The sequence below is a fragment of the Gossypium hirsutum genome, chromosome A11 (assembly GCF_007990345.1).
Source record: "Gossypium hirsutum isolate 1008001.06 chromosome A11, Gossypium_hirsutum_v2.1, whole genome shotgun sequence".
Classification (NCBI taxonomy): Eukaryota; Viridiplantae; Streptophyta; class Magnoliopsida; order Malvales; family Malvaceae; genus Gossypium; species Gossypium hirsutum.
In genome coordinates, this window is record NC_053434.1 from 64,145,550 (window position 1) to 64,156,570 (window position 11,021).

Sequence of the window (11,021 nt, forward strand, 5' to 3'; positions counted from 1 at the left end):
AAGAAAGAAAAGAGGTAAGATGTACTGAGTTGTTGATCTCGGCACTAAACGTGCGGGATAACCATTTATGACCATGAGATTGGCGCTAAGTGCGCGGGATTAAATTGTACAGCACTAAGTGTGCGATTTGACTATGTTGCACTAAGTGTGCGAAATGAATATGATGCACTAAGTGTGCGAACTGACCATGCGGCACTAAGTGTGCGAGTTTGACTATGTAGCACTAAGTGTGCGATTTGATTACGTAGCACTAAGTGTGCGAGTTGATTATATAGCACTGAGTGTGCGGACTCAATATACATTCGTGAATCATTATGGACACTATGTGTGCGACACTATTGAGTCGATCGCGGACAGCGGATCTGGTAAGTGTCTTGAGTACATGGCTAATAGGTGCTATGCTTATACTTGGTGTTGAGCTCGGTAAGTTTGAACCTATGTGACAAATATACATGAAGTCACGTACATAAAATTTATCGTAGGATGGGTGAAAGGCCGTTTAGTCATTTGATTGTAACAAAAATAAATTGATTTATGAAAATGCTTCAATGTCCTATTGATGAGTATATGGAATGTGAATGCATGAATTGATATGAAATTGAATTGATAGGTTGGAGGAACTATGGTATGGTTCGGAATGGATGGAGTAATTAGCCTCGTTCCATTTTGTTTTCTCTTGTGATAACGTTATTGATGGATGGTAGTGCATAGCTTATGACTTACTGAGTTATAAACTCACTCGGTGTTTCCTTGTCACCCATTATAGGTTGCTTGGACTCATCTATTTTTGCGTGGTCGGGCCGTCATCGAAGTCATCACACCGGATAGCAAGTTTTGGTACTTTCTTCTTAGTTGGCTTAGAAGAACATTTTGGCATGTATAAGCTATTACGTTGTGTTTGAACTTTGGCATGTAAACTTTAAGCCATGCGAAAATGGCACGAATGTTCGATTGAGTTGGATCAAGGGTAGGCATGAAATGAACCTAGTTACTTTCGTAACAGATGCTGGCAGCAGCAGTGTCATGAGATTGAAAAATCACAAAAAAATAGTAGGAGTGGAATTAATTGATGAATAAATTATGTAAGCGAAGCTCGATGAGTCTGTTTTCATGAGGAAGTAACGAAAAGATCATATGGGCAGTATATTAGGAGATAATCAGATTTTTGTGGGACAGGGCCAGAACGGTTTCTGGATTCCCTGCTCCGACTTTGGAAATTCATTACAAATTAACCAGAGATAATTAGGGGTCATACCATATATGTACAGATTCCTCTCTGAGTCTAGTTTTCATAGAAACAAACGGCATCAGTATTGAAGCCCCGTGCAGGGAGATATTCAAGTCGTAATGGGCAAAGGTCAGTGTAGTCGACCCCTGCAACTTGGGAGATTTTGACTAATAAACTGTACTAATTGGCCCAACCAAAAATTCTAGAAAAAAATACATAGATGGGCACATGAGTCTAGTTTCTGGGAAAAATTACGAAACTGATTTTCGAGTTACGAAACTCAAGATATGATTTTTAAAACGACTAGTACACAGATTGGGCAGTGTCTGGAAAATAAATTTTATAAGGGGTTAAAGTCAGTTAACACCTCGTGTTCGACTCCGGTGTCGGTTTCGGGTTCGGGGTGTTACAATACAGATTATAGTTTATATGTGCACAATATATTTCAATTAACACGTAATTGTAATTTTGACTTACCTCGGACGGATTTTGAATAAAACGAGTCGTCTATTCAACTATTTTGGACTTCCCCCAATCTAAGTCCGATTTTCTTTGTTCTTGATCTAATATAATACAAATTCAATCATTCAATCAGTCATTTCATTCAATTTAATCCATATACACATATTTTGGGCACTTTACATTTTAGCCCTTACATTTTCACACTTTGATAATTTAGTCCATTTTTTACAAAATCACCAATATGCAAAATTTCTTTGCAACAAGGGATATCCGAATTTTCATGGCTTCTATATAAGCCCATACAACATGTTTAATTCACAATTTAGTCCTTCTAAACCTCATTTTCAAAATTTAACCCAAATAGCTCAATTTCATCAAAACCTCAAAGACAAAACTTATGAACCATCTACCAAGCCTTTATAATTCCTTCAAAAATATCATAAAACTAATGATATCAACAATGGAATTTCATGAAATCTTTAACAGAAACAGAAATTCAGACATGGGTTTTGAAGAACACGAAGCAACGATCATAGAAACGTAGAAATTATCAAAAATCGAGTTAAAACCGTACCTTAATCAAGCAATCAAAGTGCCGAAACCTAAAATGGCTTTCTCCTTTTTCCTTTTCTTTGATTTTTGGCTATATGCATGATAAATTGGCCAATTTCATGTTTTCATTTTATTATTATAACATTATAATCACCTTTTACCATTTTACCCTTAATGACATAACATTAATTTCTACCAACTCATGTCCATATTTGTCCATGCATTAGTACAATGGTCCAATTGACATGCAAGGAAATTTATTTAAAAGCCAAGCCAAATAGGTGCTTTAGCATCTAGCACTCAACTTTTACACTTTACGCGATTTAATCCTTTTTCATAATTAAGCACAGAAACAGACAAATTAAATCACAGAAATTTTCACAGATGTAAATTTACTTTTCACAGACACAGAAAATAATATTAAAATATTTTTAAGACTCAGATTTGTGGTCCCGAAACCACTATTTCGACTAGGGTCAAAACCAGACTGTTACAATTCTCCCCCTTAGGGATTTTTGTCCTCGAAAATCTTACCGTTAAACAGATTCGAATATTGTTGTCTCATTGAATTTTCAGGCTCCCACGTAGCCTCTTCAACACTGTGATGATGCCACATCACTTTAACTAGAGGAATTTTCTTGTTTCGCAATTCTTTAATCTCGCGAGCTAAAATACAGATCAGTTTTTCCTCGTAAGTCATATCAGATGGAATCTCAATTTTAGAAGGGGATATCACATGTGATGGTTTAGATCTGTACCGTCGAAGCATCGATACGTGAAATAGATTATGTATCTTTTCCAACTCAGATGGTAGCTTCAATCTATAAGCAACCGGCCCAACTCGCTTAATGATTTCATATGGTCCGATGAATCTCGAACTCAATTTGCCTTTTCTACCAAATTGGAACAGTTTTTTCCATGGAGATACTTTCAGAAACACTTATCACCAATCTCAAATTCAATATCTTTTCATTTTAAATCCGCATAAGATTTCTGACAATCAGAGGCAGTTTTCAAACTATCTCGGATTACTTTCACTTTTTGTTCTGTTTCTTTTATCAAATCAATACCGTAAATCTTATTCTCACTGAGCTCAGACCAGTATAACGAAGTTCTACACTTTCTACCATATAAGGCTTCATACGATGTCATTTTGATGCTCGATTGAAAGCTATTATTAAAAGCAAATTCAATCAGAGGTAGATAATGTTACCATGTACCTTCAAACTCAAGAATGCAACATCTCAACATATCCTTGAGTATCTGAATAATCCGTTCTAATTGACCATCTGTTTGTGGATGAAAAGTGATGCTAAAATGCAATTTAGTACTCAGAGCATTTTGCAATTTCTTCTAGAATTACGACGTAAATCTCGGGTCTCTATCTAACACTATCGACAATGGCACACAATGCAATCTCATAATATTAGAAATATACAACTCAGCTAGCTTATCAAGCGAATAATCAAATCGAATCGGAATAAAATGAGATGATTTCATCAAATGATCAACTACAACCAAAATTGCATCATTCTTTTTCAGAGATAGAGGCAAACCCGAAACAAAATCTCTGGTCACTCGATCCCATTTCCACTCTGGAATCATAATCGGTTATAATAACCCAAATGGCACCTGATGCTCAGCTTTAACTTGCTGACAGATTAAACATCTCAAAACAAAGTCAGAAATATTTCTTTTCATTCCCGGCCACCAATATGGTTGTTTCAAATCGTTATACATTTTCGTACTTCCCGGATGTATAGATAATGTACTACTGTGAGCTTCACTCAAAATCGTTTGAATCAAATCTAGATTTCTTGGAACACAAAGTCTATTTCTGAACCTCAGAAAATTATCATCATCTATTCGAAATTCAGAATCAGAAATAAACTGAGTTCGTTTAGCCATAATCTCATTATCAACCTTCTGAGCTTCAATAATTTGTTGTAAAAACAAAGGTCTCGCTTTTAATTCAGCTAAAACTGAACCATCATCAGACAAAACTAAATGAGCATTCATTGCAAATAACGATTTTTTACTCAAAGCATTAGCAACCACATTTGCTTTTCTCGGGTGATAATCAATCACAAGTTTGTAGTCTTTTAGTAGTTCTAACCATCTTCTCTGTCGCAAATTCAAATCTTTTTGCGTCATTAAATACTTCAGACTTTTATGATCAGAAAACAGGTGACATTTCTTACCAAACAGACAGTGACGCCAGATCTTCAAAGCAAATACAATGGCAGCTAACTCAAGGTCGTGTGTTGGATAGTTCTTCTCATGCGGCTTTAATTGTCTCTTTGCATAAGCAACAACTTTTCCTTCTTGCATTAAAACACAACCGAGTCCATTCAATAAAGCATTGCTGTAAACAACGAATTCTTTACCTGACTCAGGTTGTACCAGTATCGGAGCTTCAGTTAACAGAGCTTTTAACCGATCAAAACTTTTCTGACATTTCTCAGACCATTCAAATTTCACATCTTTCTGAAGCAATTTTGTCAACGGAATTGCTATCACACAGAAATATTTTACAAATCGTCTGTAGTAACCGGCAAGTCCCAGAAAACTGCGAACTTCAGATACATTCCTCGGAGGCTTCCAATCCAGAATAGTTGAAATCTTACTCGGATCAACTCGGATACCAGATGCTGATACTATATGACCCAGAAAACCAACTTCTCGCAACCAGAATTCACATTTACTAAACTTTGCATACAACTGTTTATCTCGCAGAGTCTATAGCACTATTTTCAGATGCTCAGCATGCTCAGATTCATCACATGAATAAATCAAAATATCATCAATGAATACAAGAGCAAATTGATCAAGATACAGTCCGAAAATTCTATTCATTAAATCCATAAATACAGCAGGTGCATTCGTTAAACCAAAAGGCATAACTAAAAATTCATAATGCCCCTACCTCGTTCTGAAAGCAGTTTTCAGAATGCCAGAGTCCTTTACCCGTAACTGATAGTAAACCGATCTCAGATCTATCTTTGAAAATATGGTAATACCTTTCAATAGATCAAATAAGTCATCAATTTAAGGCAGGGGATATTTTTTCTTTATAGTCACTTTGTTAAGATGTCGGTAATCAATACACATTCTCATTATGCCATCTTTCTTTTTTACAAATAGAACAGGAGCAGCCCATAGTGATAAACTCGATCTAGCAAACCCTCTATCGGTCAATTCTTACAAACTTTATCAACCAAGACACTTTTGCCTAAGGGGTTCGATACTCTAATTACGAATTCAGTAGACTCTACAGGCAAAGTCCTACTATGCATTAAATTCATACAGATATAAGAATGCGTTGATCCAGGATCTATCAATGCAATCACAGAAGTATCATAGAGAGTAAAAGTACCAATAATCACATCTGGAAACGAGGCTTCCTCATGAGCTCGGATAGCATAGGCTCTGGCAGGTGCTCTGGCCTCAGATCTAACAATAGTATCTCCAGTAGCCCTTTGACCACTACTTGCATTTCTTGCATTTCTGGAAGGTCTACCTCTAGCTGAGGTGTTGCTCGGTCTCAGATTCTGTACATTTTCTTGCTCAACAGGTTCAAAACAATCTTTTACAAAATGGTCCAAAGATCCATATCAAAAACAGGCTCAGTCATTCAATCTACAATTTCCCAGATGTCTTTTACTACAGTGTTTACATTCAGGTCACTCAGATCGAACATTCCCGACACTTGCAACGGAAGTAGCATGGACTCTGAAGTTTGAATACGATCTAGCTCGATCTCAGTTTGAATGTCCCACATTAGCATTTGGACGGCTTTGATCATCTCAGAATTTCTTTGACATAGATTGAAATGATCTACTCGAAGATCTCTTTCTAGCATCTCCAGCCTCAGAATTAGCTTTTCTTTTCTCATTACTTAATTCCTCAGCTTTACATGCTCGCACAACGTGTAACACCCCGAACCCGATACCGTCGCCGGAGTCGAACACGAGGTGTTAACAGACTTCAAACCACTTATTCGACATTTCCCAGACAAGCAGCCGATCTGCGTACTAGTCACTTTAAAAATCATATCTTGAGTTTCACAACTCAAAAATCAGTTTCGTGATTTTTCCCTGAACCTAGACTCATATTCCCATCTCCATAATTTTTTCTAGAATTTTTGGTCGGGCCAATTAGTACAGTTTATTAGTCAAAGTCTCCCATGTTACAGGGATCGACTACACTGACCCTTGCGCATTACGAATTGGATATCTCCCTGCACAGAGCTTCAATACTGATGTCGTTTGTTTCTATAGAAACTAGACTCAGAGAGGAATCTGTACATATATGGCATGACTCCTAATTATCTCTGGTTAATTTATAATAAATCTCCAAAGTCGGAACAGGGAATCCAGAAACCGTTCTGGCCCTGTCTCACGAGAACCTAAATATCTCTTAACATACTGTCCATATGATCTTTTCGTTACTTCTATATGAAATAGACTCATCGAGCTTCAAATACATAATTTATTCATCAATTAATTCCACTCCTACTATTTTAGTGATTTTTCGATCTCACGTCACTGCTGCTGCCAGCATCTGTTACGAAAGCAACTATGCCTATTTCGTGATTTCTCCTTGATCTAACTAGTAATTCATCATACATATCACCAATTATGATCATGACTAGCCATGCCAAAGGCTAATCATTGTCAAACTTCCCCCTACTACACTATTGCCATATCATGAATTTTAACACCAAAATAATCAACCATGACGTATGGCATAAAAAGGTCGAATTATCAAGATTTGCGACCTAACGTTATGAATCCAAACCCAACCGAACATTTATGCCATTTTCGCATGGCTAAAAGATTACATACCAAAGTTCAAACACAACATAATAGCCTATACATGCCGAAATGTTCTCCTAAGCCAACTAAGAAGAAAGTACCAAAACTTGCTATCCGGTGTGATGACTTCGATGACGGCCCGACCACGCAAAAAGAGACGAGTCCAAGAAACCTAGAATAGGTGACAAGGAAACACCGAGTGAGTTTATAACTCAGTAAGTCATAAGCAATGCACTATCATCCATTAATAACATTATCACAATAGGAAATAAAATGGAACGAGGCTAGTTACTCCATCCATACCGAACCATGCCATGGTTCCTCAGACCTATCGGTTCAATCTCATACCAAATCATGCATTCACATTCCGTATACTCATCAATAGGATATTTGAGGCATTTTCATACATCATTTTATTTTCGTTACAATCATACAACTAAACGGCCTTTCACCTATTCCACGATAAATCTTATGTACGTGACTTCAAGTATATTTGTCACATAGGTTCAAACTTACCAAGCTCAACTCCAAATATAGACATAGCACCTATTAGCCATGAACTCAAGGTACTTACCCGATCCGCTGTCCGTGATCGACTCAATAACGTCGCACACTTAGTGTCCATAATGTTTCAAAAATATATAATAAGTCCGCACACTCAGTGCTATATAATCAACTCGCACACTTAGTGCTATATAATCAAACTCGCACACTTAGTGCTACATAATCAAGCTCGCACACTTAGTGCTACATAGTCAAACTCGCACACTTAGTGCTACATAGTCAATTCGCACACTTAGTGCTGCACAATTTAAACCCGCACACTTAGCGCCAATCTCATGGTCATACATGTTTATACCCGCACATTTAGTGCCGAGATCAACAACTTAATACATATCACCTCTTTTCTTTTCATTCAACACTTTCATCATCACATACGTACATGCATATATATATTTATTCATTCCATTCAGCATCATTACATAAACGTTATGACCATTTGAATTAATACCAACTATATGCTTAATGACTTACTTGGTGTTGGGTAAGACGGTTCCAATTCGGCTACTCGATGATCTTTTCTTTGCCTTTGCTTGATTCTCCTCCTTTAACTCCTTGAGCTTAATCAATAAATCAACTAGTTTAGCCATCTTGCTAAACATTCATAATTCAATTACACATGCATAAGTATGTTTGTATATTCGGCAACCATCCTCACTAATTACCCATTTAGTCGATTATACACATAATTAAAGGTAACATCCCGAATGGGCATACTTGTGTATATATACATATATATGTATATATATATACTTCGGAATGGGCATCACAATTAGATTTAACACCACCTTCATACTCAATTAGATGGCCGAATGTATGTATACATGTACAATGTCAACTATAACATCATTTAAACACCTAATTTCATCTCATGAACACTTAATCGAATTTTCCTAATCTAGCATATTTTCACATCTATTTGTAACATCATGTAAATCCACATATAATTACATTTCTTAAGTTCCACATCTTAATGCCCATTATAGCCACTCCCATAGTCTAAATCTAGCAATCGGCAACACCCACCTTTCCACTATGTTAGCCGAATACTCATTCTCTTCATAGTCCTAAATTCGGCACCTTCAACAAAATAGCTTAACAATTTCAACTTTCATGCTAACATAACAAGCAACTTAACACATCCATATAACTAGCATGCTAATAGCATCAAGGTATCAACTAAAATTTTTTTAAGCTCCTTAGCCGAATCCTAACTCTCCAACAACCCCAAATCCAACCATGGGATAGATAGAATTTAGACTCATCCCCAAAGGTTGTGTAAACTTCCAAAAATATCATTGAACATACCTTGATCTAAAGGACCACCTTGGCCGAATCTTGCTTCCTCTTCTTCCTCTAGTTACGACAATTGCAAAAGAAAGAAAACATGAACACTCCTTCTTCCCTCCTTATTAAGCATTCAAACTCCCTCATTTTCATGCCACAACATCAAACACTCCTCCTAGATACAAGCAATGGCCGAACTCTTTCCAAGTTTTTCTCCCCTTCTTTTTCTTGGTTTTTCGGCTAGGAGATGGCAAGTATGACACCCATTTTTTTTTGTTCACTTTCCTATTATTATCCCCATCATTTGTTAACCAAAAGAAAACATATTAAATTAGAATGAGTGGAGCATCATCACTCCTTGGCCGGCCACCATGTATTTTATGGGCAATTTGACATGCAAAGCCATGCTTCCTCACCCTATTATTAATTACTCCTTATAATTCATCTATCATCTTTTCTAACTTCGTCAACTAGGTCCTTTTTGAATTAATTCACAATCCTAAAGCTAATATTAAGCATTTAATTTCTCATATATTCACTGTCACACAAAAATTTATGCAATTAAAACACAAAAATAAATTTTTGGCTCGGTAATGTGGTCTCGAAACCACATTCCGACCAGGGTCTAATTTGGGTTGTCACAACTCTCCCCCACATAAGAAATTTTCGTCCCCGAAAATCTTACCGGTAAATAATTTTGGATATCGATCCTTCATAGAGTCCTCAAGTTCCCAAGTGGCTTCTTCAATTCCGTGTTTATGCCACAGTACTTTCACTAATGAGATTTTCCTGTTTCGTAGTTCTTTTACTTCATGTGCTAAAATACGAACTGGTTCTTCTTCGTAACTTAAATTAGATTGAATCTCGATCTCCGATGGAGGAATTATGTGCGATGGATCGGACCTATATCGTCGAAGCATCGAGACATGAAAAACGTTGTGAATCTTTTCGAGCTCAGGGGGCAAAATTAATCGGTATGCAACGGGTCCAACTCGTTCGGATACTTCGTACGGACCGATGAACCTCGGACTCAATTTGCCCTTACGACCAAATCTAAGCACCTTCTTCCAGGGTGAAACTTTGAGAAATACTTTGTCTCCAACCTGATATTCAATGTCTTTTCTTTTCAAATCCGCATACGACTTTTGACGATCCGAAGCGGTTTTCAAACTTTCACGAATTACTCGAACTTTCTATTCGGCATCCTTAATCAAATCAACCCCAAGGATCTTACTTTCACTAAGTTCAGTCCAAAATATTGGGGTACGGCATTTACGACCGTACAAAGCCTCGTAAGGTGCCATCTTAATACTTGATTGAAAACTATTGTTGTAAGCGAATTCAATCAAAGGTAAATAACGTTCCCATGAACCATTAAACTCGAGGATGCAACATCTCAACATATCCTCAAGTATCTGAATTATCCGCTCGGATTGACCATCGGTTTGTGGATGAAAAGCGGTGCTAAAATGCAGCTTGGTACCCAAAGCTTCTTGCAATTTCTTCCAAAATCGCGAGGTGAATCTCGGATCTCTATCTGACACGATAGAAATAGGTACTCCATGTAATCTCACAATCTGAGAAACATACAATTCGGCTAGTTTATCCAATGAAAAATCCGTACGCACGGGGATAAAGTGAGTCGACTTAGTCAGTCTATCAACAACAACCCAAATCGCATCCTTCTTACTTGCTGACAATGGCAGTCCGGATACAAAGTCCATTGTGACTCGATCCCATTTCCACTCGGGTATCATGATCGGCTGAAGTAATCCTGAAGGCACTTGATGTTCTGCTTTCACTTGTTGACATATTAAACATCTCGAAACAAAGTCGGAGATGTCCCGTTTCATACCATGCCACCAAAACCGACGTTTCAAATCGTTGTACATTTTCGTACTCCCCGGGTGAATTGACATTCGGCTACAATGAGCTTCGTTCAGAATCATCGAAATGAGTTCTGAATTTCTTGGAACACACAACCGACTTCTGAACCTCAAACAATCGTCATCATCAATTTGAAATTCGGATTCCATATTCGGAATACATTCAGCCCGTTTTGCAACCAATTCATCGTCGACTTTCTGAGCTTCACGAATTTGATGAATCAATGA